Consider the following 24,542-nt stretch of genomic DNA (forward strand, 5'->3'; position numbering starts at 1 on the left):
TCCAGGTCCCCACAGCCGCTAAGCTGTTACCCTAGTAGTAAGGTGATTACATGAGGAGGGAGTTTGTTACAGTGTGTCACCCCAGTAGTAAGGAGATTACATGAGGAGGGAGTTTGTTACAGTGTGTCACCCCAGTAGTAAGGTGATTACATGAGGAGGGAGTTTGTTACAGTGTGTCACCCCAGTAGTAAGGAGATTACACGAGGAGGAGGTTTGTTACAGTGTGTCACCCCAGTAGTAAGGAGATTACATGAGGAGGAGGTTTGTTACAGTGTGTCACCCCAGTAGTAAGGAGATTACATGAGGAGGGAGTTTGTTACAGTGTGTCACCCCAGTAGTAAGGAGATTACATGAGGAGGAGGTTTGTTACAGTGTGTCACCCCAGTAGTAGGGTAATTACTAGGAGGAGGTTTGTTACAGTGTGTCACCCCAGTAGTAAGGAGATTACATGAGGAGGAGGTTTGTTACAGTGTGTCACCCCAGTAGTAGGGAATTACATGAGGAGGAGGGTTTGTTACAGTGTGTCACCCCAGTAGTAAGGAGATTACATGAGGTAGGTATTTGTTACAGTGTGTCACCTCAGTAGTAAGGAGATTACATAAGGAGGAGGTTTGTTACAGTGTGTCACCCCAGTAGTAAGGAGATTACATGAGGAGGAGGTTTGTTACAGTGTGTCACCCCAGTAGTAAGGAGATTACATGAGGTAGGTATTTGTTACAGTGTGTCATCTCAGTAGTAAGGAGATTACATGAGGAGGAGGTTTGTTACAGTGTGTCACCCCAGTAGTAAGGAGATTACATGAGGAGGAGGTTTGTTACAGTGTTTCACCCCAGTAGTAAGGTAATTACATGAGGAAGGGGTTTGTTACAGTGTGTCACCCCAGTAATAAGGAGATTACATGAGGAGGTGGTTTGTTACAGTGTGTCACCCCAGTAGTAAGGTAATTACATGAGTGTCACGATGCCGGCTGGCAGGTAGTGGATCCTCTGTGCCAGAGAGGGATTGGCGTGGACCGTGCTAGTGGACCGGTTCTAAGCCACTACTGGTTTTCACCAGAGCCCGCCGCAAAGCGGGATGGTCTTGCTGCGGCGGTAGTGACCAGGTCGTATCCACTAGCAACGGCTCACCTCTCTGGCTGCTGAAGATAGGCGCGGTACAAGGGAGTAGGCAAAAGCAAGGTCGGACGTAGCAGAAGGTCGGGGCAGGCAGCAAGGATCGTAGTCAGGGGCAACGGCAGAAGGTCTGGAATCACAGGCAAGGAACACACAAGGAACGCTTTCACTGGCACTAAGGCAACAAGATCCGGCAAGGGAGTGCAGGGGAAGTGAGGTGATATAGGGAAGTGCACAGGTGAACACACTGATTGGAACCACTGCGCCAATCAGCGGCGCAGTGGCCCTTTAAATCGCAGAGACCCGGCGCGCGCGCGCCCTAGGGAGCGGGGCCGCGCGCGCCGGGACAGAACAGACGGAGAGCGAGTCAGGTAGGGGAGCCGGGGTGCGCATCGCGAGCGGGCGCTACCCGCATCGCGAATCGCATCCCGGCTGGCAGCGGAATCGCAGCGCCCCGGGTCAGAGGACGTGACCGGAGCGCTGCCGCGGGGAGAGTGAAGCGAGCGCTCCGGGGAGGAGCGGGGACCCGGAGCGCTTGGCGTAACAGTACCCCCCCCCTTGGGTCTCCCCCTCTTCTTAGAGCCTGAGAACCTGAGGAGCAGACTTTTGTCTAGGATGTTGTCCTCAGGTTCCCAGGATCTCTCTTCAGGACCACAACCCTCCCAGTCCACTAAAAAAAAATTTTTCCCTCTGACCTTTTTGGCAGCTAAAATTTCTTTGACCGAGAAGATGTCCGAGGAGCCGGAAACAGGAGTGGGAGGAACAGATTTGGGAGAAAAACGGTTGAGGATGAGTGGTTTGAGAAGAGAGACGTGAAAGGCATTAGGGATACGAAGAGAGGGAGGAAGAAGAAGTTTATAAGAGACAGGATTAATTTGACACAAAATTTTGAAAGGACCAAGATAGCGTGGTCCCAACTTGTAGCTAGGGACACGGAAGCGGACATATTTAGCGGAGAGCCATACCTTGTCTCCAGGGGAAAAAACGGGGGGAGCTCTTCTTTTCCTATCCGCGAACTTCTTCATGCGTGATGAAGCCTGTAAGAGAGAATTTTGGGTCTCTCTCCATATGATGGAAAGGTCACGAGAAATTTCATCCACAGCGGGCAGACCAGAGGGCAAGGGAGTAGGGAGGGGGGGAAGAGGGTGACGGCCGTACACCACGAAAAATGGGGATTTGGAGGAAGACTCAGAGACCCTGAAGTTATACGAGAATTCGGCCCATGGGAGGAGATCTGCCCAGTCATCCTGGCGGGAGGAAACAAAATGTCGCAAATAATCACCCAAGATCTGGTTAATCCTTTCTACTTGTCCATTGGACTGGGGATGATATGCAGAAGAAAAATTTAATTTAATCTTGAGTTGTTTACAGAGAGCCCTCCAGAATTTAGACACGAATTGGACGCCTCTATCCGAGACAATCTGCGTAGGCAACCCGTGAAGACGAAAAATGTGTACAAAAAATTGTTTAGCCAACTGAGGCGCAGAAGGAAGACCAGGAAGAGGGATGAAATGTGCCATTTTGGAGAATCGATCAACGACCACCCAAATAACAGTGTTGCCATGGGATGGGGGTAAGTCAGTAATAAAATCCATACCAATCAGAGACCAAGGCTGTTCGGGGACAGGCAGAGGATGAAGAAAACCAGCGGGCTTCTGGCGAGGAGTCTTATCCCGGGCACAGATAGTGCAGGCTCGCACAAAGTCCACAACATCCGTCTCCAGAGTCGGCCACCAATAGAAGCGGGAGATGAGTTGCACAGATTTCTTGATACCCGCATGACCTGCGAGATGGGAGGAGTGACCCCATTTGAGGATTCCGAGGCGTTGGCGAGGAGAAACAAAGGTCTTTCCTGGAGGAGTCTGCCTGATGGAGGCAGGAGAAGTGGAGATCAGGCAGTCAGGTGGAATGATGTGTTGCGGAGAGAGTTCAACTTCTGAGGCATCCGAGGAACGAGAGAGAGCATCGGCCCTAATGTTCTTATCGGCAGGACGAAAGTGAATCTCAAAATTAAATCGGGCAAAGAACAGAGACCACCGGGCCTGGCGAGGATTCAGCCGTTGGGCAGACTGGAGGTAGGAGAGGTTCTTGTGGTCGGTGTAGATAATAACAGGAGAACTTGATCCCTCCAGCAGATGCCTCCATTCCTCAAGTGCTAATTTAATGGCTAGAAGCTCTCGATCCCCGATGGAGTAGTTCCTCTCCGCTGGAGAGAAGGTCCTAGAGAAAAAACCACAAGTGACAGCATGCCCGGAAGAATTTTTTTGTAGAAGAACAGCTCCAGCTCCCACTGAGGAGGCATCAACCTCCAATAGGAAGGGTTTGGAAGGGTCAGGTCTGGAGAGGACGGGAGCCGAAGAAAAGGCAGACTTGAGTCGTTTAAAGGCGTCTTCTGCTTGAGGGGGCCAGGACTTGGGATCAGCATTTTTTTTGGTTAAAGCCACGATAGGAGCCACAATGGTAGAAAAATGTGGAATAAATTGCCTGTAATAATTGGCGAACCCCAAAAAGCGTTGGATAGCACGGAGTCCGGAGGGGCGTGGCCAATCTAAGACGGCAGAGAGTTTGTCTGGATCCATCTGTAGTCCCTGGCCAGAGACCAAATATCCTAGAAAAGGAAGAGATTGGCATTCAAACAGACATTTCTCAATTTTGGCATAGAGTTGGTTGTCACGAAGTCTCTGAAGAACCATACGGACATGCTGGCGGTGTTCTTCTAGATTGGCAGAAAAAATTAGGATATCGTCCAGATATACAACAACACAGGAGTATAACAGATCACGAAAAATTTCATTGACAAAGTCTTGGAAGACGGCAGGGGCGTTGCACAGTCCAAAGGGCATGACCAGATACTCAAAGTGTCCATCTCTGGTGTTAAATGCCGTTTTCCACTCGTCCCCCTCTCTGATGCGGATGAGGTTATAGGCGCCTCTTAAGTCCAATTTAGTGAAGATGTGGGCACCTTGGAGGCGATCAAAGAGTTCAGAGATGAGGGGTAAGGGGTAGCGGTTCTTAACCGTGATTTTATTAAGACCGCGGTAGTCAATGCATGGACGTAGGGAGCCATCTTTTTTGGACACAAAGAAAAATCCGGCTCCGGCAGGAGAGGAGGATTTACGGATAAAGCCCTTTTTTAGATTCTCCTGGACATATTCGGACATGGCAAGAGTCTCTGGGGCAGAGAGAGGATAAATTCTGCCCCGGGGTGGAGTAGTGCCCGGGAGGAGGTCGATAGGGCAATCATAAGGCCTGTGAGGAGGTAGAGTCTCAGCTTGTTTTTTGCAGAAAACATCCGCGAAGTCCATATAGGCCTTAGGGAGACCGGTTACTGGAGGAACCACAGAGTTACGGCAAGGGTTACTGGGAACCGGTTTTAGACAGTTCTTGGAACAAGAGGACCCCCAACTCTTGATCTCCCCAGTGGACCAATCCAGGGTAGGGGAATGGAGTTGAAGCCAGGGAAGTCCAAGGAGAATTTCCGAGGTGCAATTGGGGAGGACCAAAAGTTCAATCCTCTCATGATGAGATCCGATGCTCATAAGAAGGGGCTCCGTGCGGAAACGTATGGTACAGTCCAATCTTTCATTATTTACACAATTGATGTAGAGGGGTCTGGCGAGACTGGTCACCGGGATGTTGAACCTGTTGACGAGAGAGGCCAAAATAAAATTTCCTGCAGATCCAGAGTCCAAGAAGGCCACTGTAGAGAAGGAGAAGGCAGAGGCAGACATCCGCACAGGCACAGTAAGACGTGGAGAAGCAGAGTAGACATCAAGGACTGTCTCATCTTTGTGCGGAGTCAGCGTACGTCTTTCCAGGCGGGGAGGACGGATAGGACAATCTCTCAGGAAGTGTTCGGTACTAGCACAGTACAGGCAGAGGTTCTCCATACGGCGTCGTGTCCTCTCTTGAGGTGTCAGGCGAGACCGGTCGACCTGCATAGCCTCCACGGCGGGAGGCACAGGAACAGATTGCAGGGGACCAGAGGAGAGAGGAGCCGAGGAGAAGAAACGCCTCGTGCGAACAGAGTCCATATCTTGGCGGAGTTCCTGACGCCTTTCGGAAAAACGCATGTCAATGCGAGTGGCTAGGTGAATAAGTTCATGTAGATTAGCAGGAATTTCTCGTGCGGCCAGAACATCTTTAATGTTGCTGGATAGGCCTTTTTTGAAGGTCGCGCAGAGGGCCTCATTATTCCAGGACAATTCTGAAGCAAGAGTACGGAATTGTACGGCATACTCGCCAACGGAAGAATTACCCTGGACCAGGTTCAACAGGGCAGTCTCAGCAGAAGAGGCTCGGGCAGGTTCCTCAAAGACACTTCGGATTTCCGAGAAGAAGGAGTGTACAGAGGCAGTGACGGGGTCATTGCGGTCCCAGAGCGGTGTGGCCCATGACAGGGCTTTTCCGGACAGAAGGCTGACTACGAAAGCCACCTTAGACCTTTCAGTGGGAAACAGGTCCGACATCATCTCCAGATGCAGGGAACATTGGGAAAGAAAGCCACGGCAAAACTTAGAGTCCCCATCAAATTTATCCGGCAAGGATAAGCGTATCCCAGGAGCGGCCACTCGCTGCGGAGGAGGTGCAGGAGCTGGCGGAGGAGATGACTGCTGAAGCTGTGGTAGTAACTGTTGTAGCATAACGGTGAGTTGAGACAGCTGTTGGCCTTGTTGCGCTATCTGTTGTGACTGCTGGGCGACCACCGTGGTGAGGTCAGCGACAACTGGCAGAGGAACTTCAGCGGGATCCATGGCCGGATCTACTGTCACGATGCCGGCTGGCAGGTAGTGGATCCTCTGTGCCAGAGAGGGATTGGCGTGGACCGTGCTAGTGGACCGGTTCTAAGCCACTACTGGTTTTCACCAGAGCCCGCCGCAAAGCGGGATGGTCTTGCTGCGGCGGTAGTGACCAGGTCGTATCCACTAGCAACGGCTCACCTCTCTGGCTGCTGAAGATAGGCGCGGTACAAGGGAGTAGGCAAAAGCAAGGTCGGACGTAGCAGAAGGTCGGGGCAGGCAGCAAGGATCGTAGTCAGGGGCAACGGCAGAAGGTCTGGAATCACAGGCAAGGAACACACAAGGAACGCTTTCACTGGCACTAAGGCAACAAGATCCGGCAAGGGAGTGCAGGGGAAGTGAGGTGATATAGGGAAGTGCACAGGTGAACACACTGATTGGAACCACTGCGCCAATCAGCGGCGCAGTGGCCCTTTAAATCGCAGAGACCCGGCGCGCGCGCGCCCTAGGGAGCGGGGCCGCGCGCGCCGGGACAGAACAGACGGAGAGCGAGTCAGGTAGGGGAGCCGGGGTGCGCATCGCGAGCGGGCGCTACCCGCATCGCGAATCGCATCCCGGCTGGCAGCGGAATCGCAGCGCCCCGGGTCAGAGGACGTGACCGGAGCGCTGCCGCGGGGAGAGTGAAGCGAGCGCTCCGGGGAGGAGCGGGGACCCGGAGCGCTCGGCGTAACAATGAGGAAGGGGTTTGTTACAGTGTGTCACCCCAGTAGTAAGGAGATTACATGAGTAGGGGGTTTGTTACAGTGGGGCGTGTCAATGGGACAAGTCAAGGGGGCAGCAAAATTAGCTTTTGACTAGGGTGAAAAAAATCCTTGCACCAGCCCCGGACATAACATAATTTTTTGTTCCCAAAACTTTTTTGGCCGACAATTCTACTGTCTGATTCCCCCATTAGCAGGCTCAGTCAGTACGACATGTTGCTTCGGCGGAAGGAGATCAGACAAAACCACAGAAAAAACATTTATCCTGCCAACCCCCATAGGTATCGGAGTATCTGTGGATCCCATCTAGAGTATCAGAGTCCACCGTTGACCATCATCAGGAGATACACCATCGGATTGGCTTGTTTCAGCCATGGGAACATCAACAGACTATGCATTCTATATGTGCTGTATATTATACATGAATAAGTCGGAACATGAGAAAACATATTTTTTGTGGGCGCACCGGGGCCTCTCGCACAGGCTCATATTATGCAGAAAGCATTTTACGATATCTGATCCCGAAAGTATTTTTGGAAACATGTCAGATATTTTGGAAACTGATTGTTTCCATATTTGGAAGGGTCAGAGAGCAAGATTTTTAGAGCGAGTGTGTAATGCACACCGCAGCGTGTACCGAAGGGCCTTTGTGTGAAACATACTGCATCACGTGCGGAGAAGACGCGCCTGCCCCTTTTTTTTGTGTGTGTTTGGCGTAAACACGTCTCGTATTGTCATGGGATTTCTTTTTCTTCATCGCTCGGTCCGTGAGGCTGCTTTTGAGTTGAACGCGCTGACGTTACGATGCATTTTTCTAGCATGGAATGAAAACCTATGCAACGATACTGCTGCAAAATCATAGGTATATAGCAAATACTAGAAATAAATAAACCTACAGGTGACCTTTTTTTATTTACTTTTTGGTCACCATGTACTGCATGGCCAAAAATTCAATTACTATAGAGCAATGATCTTCAGACTGTGGACCTTCAGATGTTGTAAAACTACAACTTTTAGCATGCCCGGACAGCCGTTGGCTGTCCGGGCATGCTAAAAGTTGTAGTTTTGCAACATCTGAAGGTCCAAAGTTTGCAGACCACTGCTATAGGGGATGCATCAGAACATCCCAACAGTATTGATGGAGCTGGGAATTCCAGGAAAAAGGGAAAAGGTCAAATCTGGATGACCCTATGGAATGCTGGATGCTAGGAAGAGGGCCGTGCCACAAGTCGATGACCCTCACTAGGAGCGAGAGGTTCTAATTCTGACTTTTTGTTTTTGGACCCTACTTCCTGACTTTATTCCCCCTCAAGCGCTGCTCTGAAACCTGAGCTGAACAGTCTGGAAATTAAAAGGATAAGAACTTTGTACACTAGCGGAAAAAAAAAAATCCTTCCATTGGGAATTCAGCTCTCGATGACCTAAGCAGACCTTTTAACGCTTTAATTTCTAGAGGACCCTGTGTGACGATGACATATTTGTGGATGGTATTCAACTATTCTATTAGATAATTGGCTATAATATATCAGTGTTTCTGCATAAGTGCATACATCTAGTCTATTAGATCTGGATGCCAGAATTTATTGTTTTTCTTTTTTTGTTGTTGTGTTTTTTTTTTTTTTACATCTGACTACGATGTACAGTTTATCCTTTGGGATACCTCAAAAATCTACCAGACCTCTTGTTACAATCTTAGATTCATCCCCATCCAGGGAAACAGCATTAGGAACTGCTGATTTTGCAATCACTATCTATTTTAATGGTTTCACATGAATGGGCTGCGCAGCATTGACGACGTCTATTTGTTGTACAGTAATATAATGCCTTCAGACTGACACAAATGGTGTATATACAGTAGATTCTATGCAGAAGTCCTTGTGTAGATGGTAGGTGGGGGTCTACGACAGTCTACTGTCTATAGCTTACAGTCTACAACACAGCTTTCCAAACTGGGTGCCACGACACATTAGTGTGTTGGTGGCAGTCCCCAGGTGTGACGCAGGACCATCCGGCAGCAGCAGCCTCTGATCTATGTTAATGAGTGGACACAGAACCTGCTGCTGATCCTGAAAAGGCAGCTTGTGCCGCAGCCATTTTAATGCCACTAGTCAGACCCTTTGGCATGCCGAGCCTCCACTTTGGTCTGCTGAAGCATTCCAAGAGACACAGGCAAGGTGAAAATGCAAAGGCACAGCAGGGGATCAAGAGGGGGGGATGATATGGCATATGGGGTGATCAAGGGGGAGGATGAAACAGCTTAGGTGGGGATCAAGGGGGAATGATGTGGCACATGGGGGTGATAAAGGGGGGTAATCATGTGGCACAGGGGGTAGTCAGAGGGTTATAAAACAGCTCAGGGGAGGATAAAGTGGGAAATGATGTGGCACAGGGGGGGATAAAATGGAAGAGGGAATGATGTGAAACAGGTGGTGATAAAGGAGCACAAAAAATGTGGCACAGGGGGTGATAAGGGGAAAGGTGAAATGGCACAGGGGGTGATGAAGGGGGAAAAATGGCACAGGGGGAAATCAAGTAGGGGGAATAAAGTGGCACAGGAGGGGGGTGAAATGGCACGGGTGATGACTGGGGAATGAAATAGCACAGGGGGTAGCAGCTACATTTGTATTGCTGATACTGGATACTGGCATCATATCAGGTGTCATAGGATGCGTCACCAAACTATACAAAGGTGTCACCATCATGAACAGTTTGCAAAGCTCTGGTCTATAGCCTCCAAGCTATATCACTGGCACACATTGCGTCCCAACAATAAGTACTGTCTGTACAAAGGAGGGGGAGATAATTTTGCTCTCACCTACCATACCAATAAAAATTTCACCCTGACTTTGAACTTTATCTAAATATTTATAATTCCACCCAAGCACATATATATCCCCAAACTCTATGGGCCTACTGAAATGTGCAGCATCAGAGATTACCCGTCATATTACCCAAGCTGGCACATGTGCCAAGTCTCATGCTGAATCCTTTTTATGAGATGTTGATTTTCTTTTCGTAATGACTTTTCTTGAATGAAAGGATGCTGGCGAGAGAAGAATGACTTTGGCGCACAATAGCTTACGCAGACCATTCTTACTTTCAGTGTCAAAAGCCGGAGTGATTTTCTGACCCTGGGTGTGAGTATGTTATAAACTTACATTTCCATCATCTATATGAGGAAATGAAATGTAATTGTGTTAATGAATCCCGGGAAGCCAAGGTTTATTGGCACCAGGCTGCGGCTTTATGTGAGATTCCTGTACTTAATGTGGATATGAGGAGAGCGAGGAGGAGGAGGGTGTAGGCACATAAAGGGGAAGAATTAGGATCCGTCCTGCTGATAAGGATATTTAGGGTTGATTAACTATGGAAGCTAAGAAAATAAAATGTAAATGTACCATGCATGGGTGACTGGCTACAATAATGGCTAGCTGCCAGTAGGCTGACATTGATGAAGCATGGTTATTTTAATGGCATGACTTAACCCAAACCCACTGCTTTTATGTTGTTGAGGTGAAGTATACAGGGTGCATTGTGACAGCATATAGAAGTGTATGCTTTCTATACTGATCTTCTCATCACCATCATAATATCGCAATATTGTTTTCTTGTTATGTGGTGTGTCTCGAAATACCTATGAGCATAGGTGGAGGTATAAATGAGTGGAGCTGTAAATGGGTGGAGATATAAATGGGTGGAGATATGAATGGGTGGAGATATGAATGGGTGGAGATATGAATGGGTGGAGATATGAATGGGTGGAGATATGAATGGGTGGAGATATGAATGGGTGGAGATATAAATGGGTGGAGATATAAATGGGTGGAGATATGAATGGGTGGAGATATAAATGGGTGGAGATATAAATGGGTGGAGATATGAATGGGTGGAGGTATGAATGGGTGGAGATATGAATGGGTGGAGATATGAATGGGTGGAGATATAAATGGGTGGAGATATGAATGGGTGGAGATATGAATGGGTGGAGATATAAATGGGTGGAGATATAAATGGGTGGAGATATGAATGGGTGGAGGTATGAATGGGTGGAGGTATGAATGGGTGGAGATATGAATGGGTGGAGATATGAATGGGTGGAGGTATGAATGGGTGGATTTTTAAAAGAGTTTCCAAGCACTTTGTTGTCATAGTAAGAGAATTGTGCAGAATAAAAGGTCACCTCTTTCCACTCAATTCACCTGTGCAACTGGCTCAACGGCAATGCCCCTGCTTCAAACAATTACATTTCTCCGTATAAAATAGCACCCTTAGTGGTGGCTGCAGCAGGCTGCAATTTTATAATGTAATCTAAAGGCATCAGGACATTGGATCACTAGATAATAAATACATAAATAAATGGACATTCTTAAGTGTAAGGATTTCTCCCAGGGGATAGTTCTGGGATCGTCCTTGACACCGAAACAGGACACTTTTCCACTTCAATCATCAGGCAAACAACAGTACTTTACGAAAGCCGGCCCCTCGCCAGCTTTATTAGACAGGTTGCAGGATAAATAAAAACATAAGACAGGAACAAACAAAACCCTAGACCGTCTAGTCACTAACTAAACAATCCAGCATGCCCTGACTAACAACTGGTGGGCTTTTCCCGACAAGTATGCCTCCAGCAACCTTCTACTCACTGTTCACACACAGTGTTTGCAACCTCTTGCTGTGTGTCTCGTCCACACTTCACTGTTGGGGCCACTCACAGCTCGAGCTGTGTGTTCCTCACCAGAACCCCTGCCTCCCAACACAGCCAGCTTGCTGTCTTCTGGGGAGAGCCCCAACTATTCTGTCCAACTTCCTTTTAAACACACTTCCCCTTTCTGCTACCTCATTAATTGGGCCACAGGTGGAGGTTTCTACAGGGTTAGCTAGGGAAATACACCCTTCCCTTGCCACAATGTCACATAGGTTATATAACCTTAAATTATTGGTACACTTACCAATCCATTTCATATATATATATATATATATATATATATATATATATATATATATCTGTTACAATTCTGAGATACTGATCATATATAATTTCTTGTTAAAAAACATAAAAAATCTCTAAGGAATGAGTCCAGCACAGAGGTGGAGAGTAAACTTTTTTTTTTTTTGCTTTATTCAGATTCCAAGTACATACATTACATAGATAAGAATAATGCTGCAGCTGACGCATTTCACGCTCAGTTGTTCTTAGTCATAGTGCCTTTTCATTCATATGTTGTGTTTAAACAAGAAGAACCATTAGGCCCATCTGTCTAATACATATGCCATGTTTTGAATAGCCATAGTATTACTCTAGTATTTACCTCTGTATATACTTATTTCTCCAGTTCCTGTAATAGTCCGGATAACTATAGGAATATGTACAATCATTCAAGTATGTTTATTCCAATCCAGGTTTTCTACTTTTTATTTTTTTATGTAACACAGTATCGTGACCTCTCAAACACATGACCTATCTGTAGAGTATTTTAAATGGTTACTCCACATTTGTTTTTTAAATCAACTGGCGCCTGAAAGTTAAATTACTTCTATTAAAAAATCTTAATCCTTCCACAGGAAGTTTTTTCTTTTTCAATTTCCTTTCTATCTGACTACAGTGCCCTCGACTGACACCTCTGTCCATTTTAGGAACTGTCCAAAGCAGGATAGGTTTTCTATGGGTAATTGCTCCTGCTCTGGACAGTTCCTAAAAAAAATGTTTTCCAGTGGAGTACCCCTTTAAGGTATTTTTTTTTCCTGTATTGTTTGCACACTATGACTATGCGCCACTGAGTGTAAAATGTGTCAATTGCTACATTGTTCTTTTTTATGTCCTGTATGTACTTGGAATCCGAATAACTTAAAGGGGTATTCCAGGCAAAAACTTTTTTTTATATATCAACTGGCTCCGGAAAGTTAAACAGATTTGTAAATTACTTCTATTAAAAAATCTTAATCCTTCCAATAGTTATTAGCTTCTGAAGTTTTCTGTCTAACTGCTCATTGATGATGTCACGTCCCGGGAGCTGTGCATGATGGGAGAATATCCCCATAGGAACTGCACAGCTCCCGGGACGTGAGTCATCAGAGAGCAGTTACACAGAAAACAACAACTCAACTTCAGAAGCTAATAACTATTGGAAGGCTTAAGATTTTTCAATCTGTTTAACTTTCCGGAGCCAGTTGATATATAAAAAAAAGTTTTGGCCTGGAATGCCCCTTTAAGAAAAAGTTTTTTACTCTCCACCTCCTTGACGGATACTTTCCTTCTTTTCCATAGTAAGAGAGTTGTTATGTTTTTTAACAATAATTTATATACGATCAGTATCTCAGGTTGGAATAGTAAAGGGCTTATATGAAATGGATTGGTGAGTGCACCAATAATTTAAGGCTATATAACCTAAGAATGTCCAAAACTTTTTCTATGGTCAGATCCTTGTTTTTATAATCCAGAGATCCAATGCCCTGCAGCCCTCCTATTACATGATAAAATTGTGGCAGACTGCAGCTACCACTAGAGGGTGCTATTTCATAGGGAAGTATACAGCCCCTATTGAGCGTTCTAATACATATGTAGCGTGTGGCGGCAGAAATAATTTTATCATTTAATGTTGCCTCTCATCAGTAGCTCAGAGGTGAACGTCAGGTTACTAGTTATGTCTCCCTTTGGTGTATTTCGGGTAAGGTTATGGTACATCAGACTTCGGGTGTTATTCTGTCCATTTGTCAAATAGGTACATAAAAGGGCATTCTCTAAAATTCCCATATTATACACTGCTCAAAAAAATAAAGGGAACACTAAGATAACACATGCTAGATCTGATCTGACACACTCCAGCCACATGAGGTCTAGCATTGTCTTGCATTAGAGGAACCCAGGGCCAACTGCACCAGCATGTGGTCTCACAAGGGGTCTGAGGATCTCATCTCGGTACCTAATGGCAGTCAGGCTACCTCTGGCAAGCACATGGAGGGCTGTGCCAGACCCCCAAAGAAATGCCACACCATTACTGACCCACCACCAAACCGGTCATGCTGGAGGATGTTGCGGGCAGCAGAACGTTCTCCACTGCGTTTCCAGACTCTGTCACGTCTGTCACATGTGCTCAGTGTGAACCTGCTTTCATCTGTGAAGAGCACAGGGCACCAGTGGTGAATTTGCCAATCTTAGTGTTCTCTGGCAAATGCCAAATGCCCTGCACGGTGTTGGGCTGTAAGCACAACCCCCACTTGTGGATGTCGGGCCCTCATACCACACTCATGGAGTCCACACATTCACATTTGGGGCCTGCTGGAGGTCATTTTGCAGGGCTCTGGCAGTGCTCCTCCTGCTCCTCCATGCACAAAGGCGGAGGTAGCAGTCCTGCTGCTGGGTTGTTGCCCTCCTACAGCCTCCTCCACATCTCCTGATGTACTGGCCTGTGTCCTGGTAGCGCCTCCATGCTCTGGACACTACGCTGACAGACACAGCAAGCCACAGCTCGCATTGATGTGCCATCCTGGATGAGCTGCACTACCTGAGCCACTTGTATGGGTTGTAGACTCCGTCTCATGCTACCACTAGAGTGAAAGCATCGCCAGCATTCAAAAGTGACCAAAACATCAGCCAGGAAGCATAGGAACTGAGAAGTGGTCTGTGGTCACCACCTCGGGAACCACTCCGTTATTGGGAGTGTCTTGCTAATTGCCTATAATTTCCACCTGTTGTCTGTTCCATTTGCACCACAGCATGTGAAATTGATTGTCAATCAGTGTTCTTCCTGAGTGGACAGTGGGATTTCACAGAAGTGTCATTGACTTGGAGTTACATTGTGATGTTAAGTGTTCCCTTTATTTTTTTGAGCAGTGTATAATACAAGTGCACCTATTATTTAATAGTACCATCCAGTGACATGACTTGCAGATGCTGGCCCCAATGCAAAAGCTGTTCCAGGGCCCATAGCTTTAGCATAGTTATAGCACTGGTCTACTCCTATAGGACAGAGAGACCCTATGGGCTCCTGGGCCCGGGTACAACCTCTGCACCCCCTATAGTTACGCCCCCAACACTATGCTATTTATATAGCAAAGCCAGTTTGTCTCTTTTCTCCAAGCCGCCCTTCAGAATGTATGTAATGTTCTTCCGTGTACTACGGGTGGTCACCCAGCATGACTGCTATTCAGAAAGAATTAATACTATGCTTGTCTAGTACCTTTCATAACCAGTTTGACTTTCTGCAACCAAGCAGCTTTGTTTAATAACATTAATGTCTGTGCTATATACTCATGGGTCCTATACTATGCTGTTTCACTAAATATCATAAAATTGTAGCGCACATGTAAACTGGGGTGGACTTAGTGCGGCATGAGCCTCTAGGGCAGTGCTTTCCAGCCAGTACGCCTCTAACTAGAAGAATGGTAAAAACTTTGGCAACTAAAATGTAATGCTGATAAATGCAAGATAAAGCACCTGGGGCAGAAAACCCCTCGGGCAGAATACAGAATATGTGATACAGTCCTGACCTCTGTATCTGAGGAGAGGGGTTTAGGAGTAATTATTTCAGAAGACTTAAAGGTAGAAAGACAATGTCATAGAGCAGTGGGAAACGCTAGCAGAATACTTGGGTATATAGAGAGAGGTATTAGCAGTACAAGGAGGGAAGTGCTCATGGGTGTATCGGAGAGGTATAAGCAGCAGAAAGAGGGAAGTGCTTATGGGTTTATAGGAAGAGGTATTAGCAGTAGAAAGAGGGAAGTACTCATGGGTATATAGGGTAAGGTATTAGCAGTAGTGAGGGAAGTGCTCATGAGTGTATAGGGAGAGGTATTAGCAGTAGTGAGGGAAGTGCTCATGAGTGTATATGGAGAGGTGCTAGCAGTAGAACAGGTGGTGACCATGGGTGTATAGGGGGTATTTGCAGTAAAGAGGGGAGGGCTCATGGATGTAAAGGGAGAGGTATTAGCAGTAGAGGAAAGTGCTCATGGGTGTATAGGGAGATGTATTAGTAGTAGAGGGAAGTGCCCATGCCACTGTACAGAACACTCATGAGGCCTCACTTGGAGTATTGTCTGCAGTACTGGAGGCCGTATCTCCAAAAGGATATAGATATTTTGGAAAGAGTTCAGAGAAGATACTAACCTGTTACATAGATTACAGGATAAAACTTACCAGGAAAGGTGTAAAGGACCTTAACATGTATAGAGAAAAGAGGATACAAAGGGGATATGATAGAGACTTTTATATACAACAAGGGAATCAACATGGTAAAAGAGGAGGAGATTTAAAAGAAGGAAAACTAACACAAGAGGACATCGTTTGAAATAAGAGGGAAAAGGTTTTACTTTACTGAGAGAGTAGTGAAGCCTGGAATAGCAGAATTACTCGCTCTGCACGTAATGACGGGCAATACAGGGGCCGGAGCATCATGCCCGCCCCCTTAATGCAAGTCTATGGGAGGGGGCGTGATGGCCACCACGCCCCCTCCTATAGACCTGTATTGAGGGGGCGGACCGTGACGTCCCAAGGGGCGGAGCCGTGAAGTAAAGATGCTCCGGACCCTGTATTGCTTGTCAATACGCTAAGAGCGAGTTTGCTCTGTGCAGTAATGATAGCGCAGTGCCGCAGCGGAGATCCGGGGGGTCCCCAGCAGCGGGACCCCAGCGATCTGACATCTTGTCCCCTATCCTTTGGATAGGGGATAAGATGCTAGGGGCGGAGTACCCCTTTAAGCATGCATGGGATAGACATAAGATAGAGCCAGGGACTATTCATAGTATTCAGAATATTGGGCAGCACTTAATTCTTAAAGAGAAAACATTACAAATGATCATAAAGTCTTATCCCCCCCCATTAAATTCTACTATAAGAACATTACAATGAATCTATTGCTATGTCTTACAGATTAATGACTGTCTAACATGTTCATGTCTTTCCAGCCTCTCAACAGGGTCTTCATCCTCCTCAGAATTTACATCCTCTCAAAATGGGATGAAGATATCTGGCGGTGGCTATTTTTGGTGAGTCTCAGAATATTCCTTCCTTCACACAAGTGCCAATTTCCTCTCACATCCTCTAGCATGTATATGTATTTTATCATACTAAGAGCATCGTAATGTGTAGGCCTCTAGATTGGACCCAGTGTCTGACCCAGTCATTTCTTTAAAGGAAAACTGTCAGCCCGTTCACCCAAACTAAACCCAATACACAATTGGAATCCCAGGACGAGGTCCCCAGCATAGTCACTAGTTGGCCACCAAAGATGTCTCCTGATCGCTTCTCTGATGATGACCTCTGGCTATGCCGGGTGCTTCGGTTTCCAACCAGTGACTATGCTGGGGACTGCAATTTGGGATTCCAACCAAGAAAATTCATATCTTGTTGTAGGCACCAAACCATGTAGGAAAACTGTCAGCCTGTTCACCCACACTAAACCCCCTAATGAGGGGTCACTTACCGTATTTTTCGCCGTATAAGACGCACTTTTTCTTCCCCAAAACTGGGGGGTAAAAGTCGTTGCGTCTTATACGGCGAATACACCCCTATCGCGGCGGTCCCTGCGGCCATCAACGGCCGGGACCCGCGGCTAATACAGGACATCACCGATCGCGGTGATGCCCTGTATTAACCCTTCAGACGCGGCGATCAAAGCTGACCGCCGTGTCTGAAGGGAAAGTGACACTAACCCGGCTGTTCAGTCGGGCTGTTCGGGACCGCCGCGATTTCACCGCGACGGTCCCGAACAGCCCGACTGAATAGCCGGGTTAGTGCTTACAGGACACCGGGAGGGACCTTACCTGCCTCCTCGGTGTCTTCTCCGTTCAGGGATCCCCTGTATGGCCGGCGCTCTCCTTCCTCGTCATCACGTCGTCGCGTACGTGCGTCGGCGTGCGTAACGACGTGATGGCGGCGACGGAGAGCAAGGATACCCGGCCGGCAGCAGAGACGTTCCGGAGCAACGGGGACAACGATGGAGCGACATCCAGGGCAGCAGTGATGGGTCCGGAGCGGCGGGGACACGTGAGTATTACCTCCTCCTGCAGTGGTCTTCAATCTGCGGACCTCCAGATGTTGCAAAACTACAACTCCCAGCATGCCCGGACAGCCGTTGGCTGTCCGGGCATGCTGAGAGTTGTAGTTTTGCAACATCTGGAGGTCCGCAGGTTGAAGACCACTATTGGGTTAAAAATCTTTATTTTTTTAGATTTTGCCCCTAAAAATTAGGTGCGTCTTATACGCCGGTGCGTCCTATAGGACGAAAAATACGGTACTTATTTTGGTCCACTGGCTGCTGAGATATTTGCCTGGAAAGTTCCGGTATTTCATCAATGAATAGCGCATTGAAGGCGTTGCCCCCGCCGGCTGGCCGCCTATGCCTGCCGGAGTGAAGATCCTAAGCCCGCCCCCTCCACTAGCATATTCATTATCTTGAACTCCACTTCCTAGTGAGGTGGAGTCACAGGTCACGTGAGCACAGCGCCCTGTCTGCAGAGCGCATGTGTCGGAAGATTTCAACCAGCTCTCACATCCTGATGACGTGAGAGCTTTGCATAAGGAAAGCGTTCTTCTGGGTGAAATCTTCCGTCATTGCCCTCTACAGGGCGCTGTGCTCAAATTACCTGTGACTCCACATCACTAGGACATGGAGTTCAAGATAATGAATATGCTAATAGCAGGGGGCGGGCTTAGGACCCTTAGGAGGCATAGGCGGCCAGCCGGCAGGGGCCACGCCTTCAATGCGCTATTCCTGGATGAAATACCGGAACGTTACAGGCAAATATCTTGGCAGCCAGTGGACCAAAATAAGTAAGTGACCCCTCGTTTGAATCCTGTTCACCCGCACTATAACCCAGTGTATTGGGTTTAGTGTGGGTGAACAGGCTGACAGTTTTCCTACTTGGTTTGGTGCCTACAACGAGATATGGATTTTCTTGGTTGGAATCCCAAATTCCAGTCCCCAGCATAGTCACTCGTTGGAAATCGAAGCACCCGGCATAGCCAGAGGTCATCATCAGAGAAGCAATTAGGAGACATCTTTGGTTGCCAACTAGTGACTATGCTGGGGACTTCTTCCTGGGATTCCAACCCAAAAAAAAATCCATATCGCATTGTGGGCACCAAAGCCAGAGGATAAAATGGAGTTGTTGTCGGAGTACTGGCCATACGTCAAAACCAGGAGTAGGACAGGCACCAAATCCAAATGGGGAAACACGGCAGGATCCGCAGCCATTAGTGTGGACCAACCACTGGAACCAGGCCTGGTGCAAGGATATTTGCCACTCAAGGCGAAAGCTAATTTTCCCACCCCTTGACCCCGCCCATTGGCTCCGCCCTTTGACATGCCCCACCTTAATACTGGGGTGACACACTGTAGCAAACCTCCTCCTTATATAATCACCTTACTACTGAGGTGGCCGAGTTTAACTGGATGGGCGGCTGCTTTGGATAATGACTAACTTTACTGCTGCGGGTAGAGCGGCGCCCCCATTAAGAGTGGGCTCTAGGGGGCTGTCTATTTTGCTTATAGGCAGAGCCGGCCCTGACTGGAACAGGTAAAGATGTGTAGCACCCGTACAGTGGTTGACATAGGAGTTTGCTTGTAAGGGTTCCTGATATTTAGGACCCACAATTATTTGCTTATAAAGATTTAGTTATGGGGGACAGCACAGAATCTCACAGAGGTACCATAGAGCTGATTCATCAAAACCTGTGTAAAGGAAAAGATGACCAGTTGACCATAGCAACCAATCAGATCGCTTCTTTCATTTTGAAAAGGTCCTGTGAAAAATGAAAGAAGCGATCTGATTGTGTGATGTCCCAGTACAGGACATGGTCCTGCACTGCAGTTAGGCCCTGTCAGGTTGAGTCCCTCCGTGACCTGGGGGCTCCCCTGCTGTTTCTATGATGTTATTTGTCCTACCTTATTTGTAGTCAGTGTCCTAATGTATAGATAGTCTAAAGGACCTGCGAGTTGTCTAAAGGACCTGTGAGATTGTCACGTTATGTTATGTTGTCACATGATGTTACCCAGAGAGCACCAGCTTAACCTATGGAGGGGCAAGCTGTGCATAACTAGCTTGCCCCCTGACTGGTGAGCAGTTAAGGGGTTAAGAAAGAAAACAGGCAAGGTTTTTAGCCCCCTCCCCCGCCTGTAAAACTTGTCGGTAACTATAGTGGTATGTCCCATGGGTGGGGGGAAGGAATGCATCAATCAGGGATTTAATAGTTTCCCGGGCTTTCAGGGGCCCTCCCCTGGGTATTTATAGCTGGGGTGTCTCCCTCAATCTCCCAGGACCCGGAGTTTTGCCCTCCTTTCCTCCCTTTTTGTATCTCTGTTTATTGTAAGTCACAGCTTGGCGGTAAGAAGACGGTGAAAGCGGGGTCAACCCGGGGTAGACCTCCACACAGGACGGTGTGGCAGCACCTCTCGGGTTGGTAAGAAGCCAATCGGTGTCTTTGTTACAGTTAAATTGTTATTTATATAAGTAATTTTATAAATAAAGCTGTGGCCGATCCCCACCCACGGAAAAGTTAAATTGTTGTTGTGTCAGTTATTATTGAATTATTTATTGTAGTAAGGGGGAGGGGGAGTTATAGCCTGCTAGGAGGTAATTGGGTCGCAACAGTCTGACCCGCAGCTTGACCAATGGGCTTTAGTCCAGCCCCCCACTATAAAAAGGGGTGGCCATTACAATTCACTCTTATGCTCCCTGCTGAGGAACAGCAAACACCAGAGATCTCAGTACCAGTGATCAGCATCTGGAAGACCACAAAGCTACAGTCATTCCAGTAAGTCAAAAGTCTATGTCTGCTGTCACTACAAATAGTAAAGTCCAGCCTATAGTAAAGCCTCAAGATAATTATCTCAAGTCTATTACAAGTATAATTGGTCCCAGTAAGCTGCAAGGTCCTTCTGAGTTCCTGGCCACCTCTCTGTGAATCTGGCCTAGCTGTGAAGATAATTCCATCTGTCTTGAACTCAGTAAAGCCTCCGTTAAACGATAACTGGTTGTGGACTCTTCTTTCCTTAACTAGCCATTGGAATAGCGGAGATACCGTTCGTGTGGTTCCGGTACCCGAAAACCACTCTGGCGTCACGAACACTAGGGGTTAATAACATCTTGCCCCAGGGGTTAATACCATCTGGCTCCACCGCCTACACAGCTACACCCGTGGTCCCGTCATACACCCGTGGTCCACCACAACTTGTTGCTATGGGCAACTGGTTAACTTTTCCTCTACACGGGTCTTGATCAATGTCCCCCAATTTGAAAGTGTCTACAAGTGCATAGAGGAACCATAGAGACTCTGTAAGCTACCACACAAGATTCTTGCTTGCGGCTTTGCTGTGTGCATGGATGGACCCTAACAGGTTAAAGGGGTATTCCAGGAAAAAACGTTTTTTCCATATATCAACTGGCTCCAGAAAGTTAAACAGATTTGTGAATTACTTCTATTAAAAAATCTTAATCCTTTCAGTACTTATGAGCTTCTGAAGTTAAGGTTGTTCTTTTCTGTCTAAGTGCTCTCTGATGACACCTGTCTCGGGAACCGCCCAGTTTAGAAGAGGTTTGCTATGGGGATTTGCTTCTAAACTGGGCGTTTTCCCGAGACACGTGTCATCAGAGAGCACTCAGACAGAAAAGAACAACCTTAACTTCAGAAGCTCATAAGTACTGAAAGGATTAAGATTTTTTAATAGAAGAAATTTACAAATCTGTTTAACTTTCCGGAGCCAGTTGATATATAAAAAAAAGTTTTTTCCTGGATAACCCCTTTAAATCACTCTTCTGACCCAAATTCTTCGGATCGGACCTGGTCAGGGGTGACTCAGCCCACCCTTGTTTACTATTAGTGACTCTTCTTCGGTATCTTCCCTCCACAAAGAGCTCATTGTACTATAAATGTCAGGGATGCCTCTCTGTGCATGTTGGTTTGTACGGTGATGTCTTGTGCGGCAGATGTACACGTTACTCCCACAGTATCGGTACTATTGTTTATTTACAGCGTTTATGACCACCACAATAGTATTATTCATTGTCGTATTCGACCTTTGTGTAGAGCTGCCTCCTCTTTCATCTGTTTCATTTCTTATAATTCTCTGAAGACGAATCGTAGAAAAACACAACTGTACTGCTTTAATATGCAAAAAAACAATGACGGCGATGAGTAAAAACACGAAATCACAAATATATTTGGAATACGATAGAGTGCTGGCATGCTGATGAATACCAGAGGAGAGGGCCCCATGGCGGAGATCAGAATTCCATCAAACCTTTATAGGAGCCATTTTCACGTAAGAAAGCAGTGATGAAGCACTCACCGTGGACTGTGTAAAAAATGTCAGGTTTTATTCGCAGTTAAAGGGGTACTCCGCCCCTAGACATCTTATCCCCTATCCAAAGGATAGGGGATAAGATGTCAGATCGCGGGGTTACCGCCGCTGGGGACCCCCGGGATCTCGGCTGCAGGACCCACCTGTTGTGGCTTCCGGAAACGCTGGAGGTTTTGCCTCCCGACCACGGTGACGTGAGACTGTGATGTCACAACTCCGCCCCCGTGTGACATAACGCCTCGCCCCTCAATGCAAGTCTATGGGACAGCTGTCACGCCCCCTCCCATAGGTTTGCATTGAAGGAGCGGAGCGTGACGTCACACAGGGGCGGAGCAGTGACATCACAATGCTCCGGCCCTGTGATCGACAGTAATCAGACCCGGAGTAAACACGCTCCGGGGACTGATTTTAACGGGGGGGGGGGGGGGGGGGGCGCGTGCAAGATCAAGGGGGGCCCCAGCGGCGGGACCCCCGCGATCAGGCATCTTATTCCCTATCCTTTGGATAGGGGATAAGATGTCTAAGCACCGGAGTACCCCTTTAAAATACATAAATCATTGGACAGGTACACAGAGAGCTGGAGTCGGAACAGGTGAGGCTGGGGGCATTCACGGGGGCGGCAACACGTTTCACGCGCTGCGGCGCTTCGTCTGGCCCGTACGGGCCAGACGAAGCGCCGTAGTGCGCGAAACGTGTCGTTATTACGGAAAGTTGCACATGCTTTGAGCTTTGGGATTTCTCTGACTTTTATAGCGGTGCCAGACTTTGTTGGTGTGGGAGTATCATGCCCCCTCCCATAGACTTGCATTGAGGGGGCCTGGCCGTGACGTCACGAGCAGGGCGTGACTGTGATGCACCCGACGTTCTGAACGAACGGGCAGGACCCTCGCGATCAGACATCTTATCCCCTATGCTTTGGAAAGGGAATAAGATGTCCAGGGGCAGAGTACCCCTTTAACCGAATGAGGGCTGATCGGTGAAGTTTGGACTATATAGTCACTCTTTTTTTTTACCCATCATCCATTTATTCAAATTTCTGATAACGCAACCACCTTCCAGAAAAGTAGATTTTCCAACATTCTAGTCAGTTGTCCCTTGGTGATGTTATTTAGGAAATGCTAATATCCCATACGTACATTATAATAATCTGACAAAGACGAGGGTGTAAGGAGAAGAGAAGCGAGGAAGCAGGAAGCGAGGAAGAGGGAGATTAGGAGAATGTTTACAGAAAACACATGAGAAGAACTCCGAAAAGATCTGCCTGGTAGGCCCCGCTAATGACCAGATGTCGGGGGGAGAAGGAACACAAATTACTTGTCTTACTGAACCATGGCGGAATTATTTCAATCCTCCTACTTTTCCCAGGAAAGTTTAACCTTTCTTTAACTCTACAACCCCAACCGGTAGCTGTAGAAGAGGTCAGGAGGTATCTACAGTGATCCCTCAACTTACAATGGCCTCAACATACAATAGTTTCAACATACAATGGTCTTTTCTGGACCATTGTAAGTTGAAACCAGACTCAACATACAATGACAATCTGGACAAAGACAGTCCAGATCTGTGAAACTTGTCAATAGCTGAGATAACTGACCAATCAGAATGGGCAATTTACTGGTAAAACCCCTGTATTACTGAAGCGTATGCACTGACTGATGTCTGGTAGCGCCCCCTACAGTACAGGGAGGTATTGTATGTTCTGTACACTTTACCTGTACCAGGGTTACCTGCTCCTTTGGACACCAGGTGAGAGAGACTCCATGTTACTTTTTTTAGGACCCCGAAGAAGCTCCTGTCCTCTACATAGACCAGTGTTTCCCAAGCAGGGTGCCCCCAGCTGTTGCAAAACTACAACTACTTTTTTAGGACCCCGAAGAAGCTCCTGTCCTCTACAAAGACCAGTGTTTCCCAAGCAGGGTGCCCCCAGCTGTTGCAAAACTACAACTACTTTTTTAGGACCCCCGAAGAAGCTCCTGTCCTCTACATAGACCAGTGTTTCCCAAGCAGGGTGCCCCCAGCTGTTGCAAAACTACAACTACTTTTTTAGGACCCCGAAGAAGCTCCTGTCCTCTACATAGACCAGTGTTTCCCAAGCAGGGTGCCCCCAGCTGTTGCAAAACTACAACTACTTTTTTAGGACCCCGAAGAAGCTCCTGTCCTCTACAAAGACCAGTGTTTCCCAAGCAGGGTGCCCCCAACTGTTGCAAAACTACAACTCCCAGCATGCCCGGACAGCCTTTGGCTGTCCGGGCATGCTGGGAGTTGTAGTTTTGCAACAGCTGGTGGCTCCCTGCTTGGAAAACACAGACATAGACAGTGATTTACAGCTCCCAGCAGATCTTTATTACTTTTATATGTAAGGATTTGCTTTATCTATATTAATTATCTTTCTTTAATTCTCACTTTTTCCTATTTTTGGATGACAATTTTGGTGGCTTTGGAACCAATTACCAGGTTTCCATAGAGTTATGGTCTCAACATACAATGGTTTCAACATACAATGGTCGTCCTGGAACCGATTAATATTGTAACTTGAGGGACTATTGTATAAAGTTACCAAGATGACCAACGTGGACCAAGGTCCCTTCTTCAGTCATGTTGTGACGTCTTTGAATGTATGGTTACATGTGGCTA

General features: G+C 47.3%; 1 protein-coding gene across 1 annotated transcript in view; it reads left to right on the forward strand.

Moving 5' to 3' along the window:
• The window catches only part of PLEKHG2 (pleckstrin homology and RhoGEF domain containing G2), a 114,639-nt gene that overhangs the window by 11,918 nt on the left and 78,179 nt on the right, over positions 1-24,542 (forward strand). Inside the window, exon 2 of the mRNA XM_056541202.1 lies at positions 16,513-16,593. The gene's annotated coding sequence lies outside the window, so the exon portion shown is untranslated. The remainder of the gene's footprint in view (positions 1-16,512; positions 16,594-24,542) is intronic.

This window comes from Hyla sarda, chromosome 9 (genome assembly GCF_029499605.1).
Source record: "Hyla sarda isolate aHylSar1 chromosome 9, aHylSar1.hap1, whole genome shotgun sequence".
NCBI lineage: Eukaryota > Metazoa > Chordata > Amphibia > Anura > Hylidae > Hyla > Hyla sarda.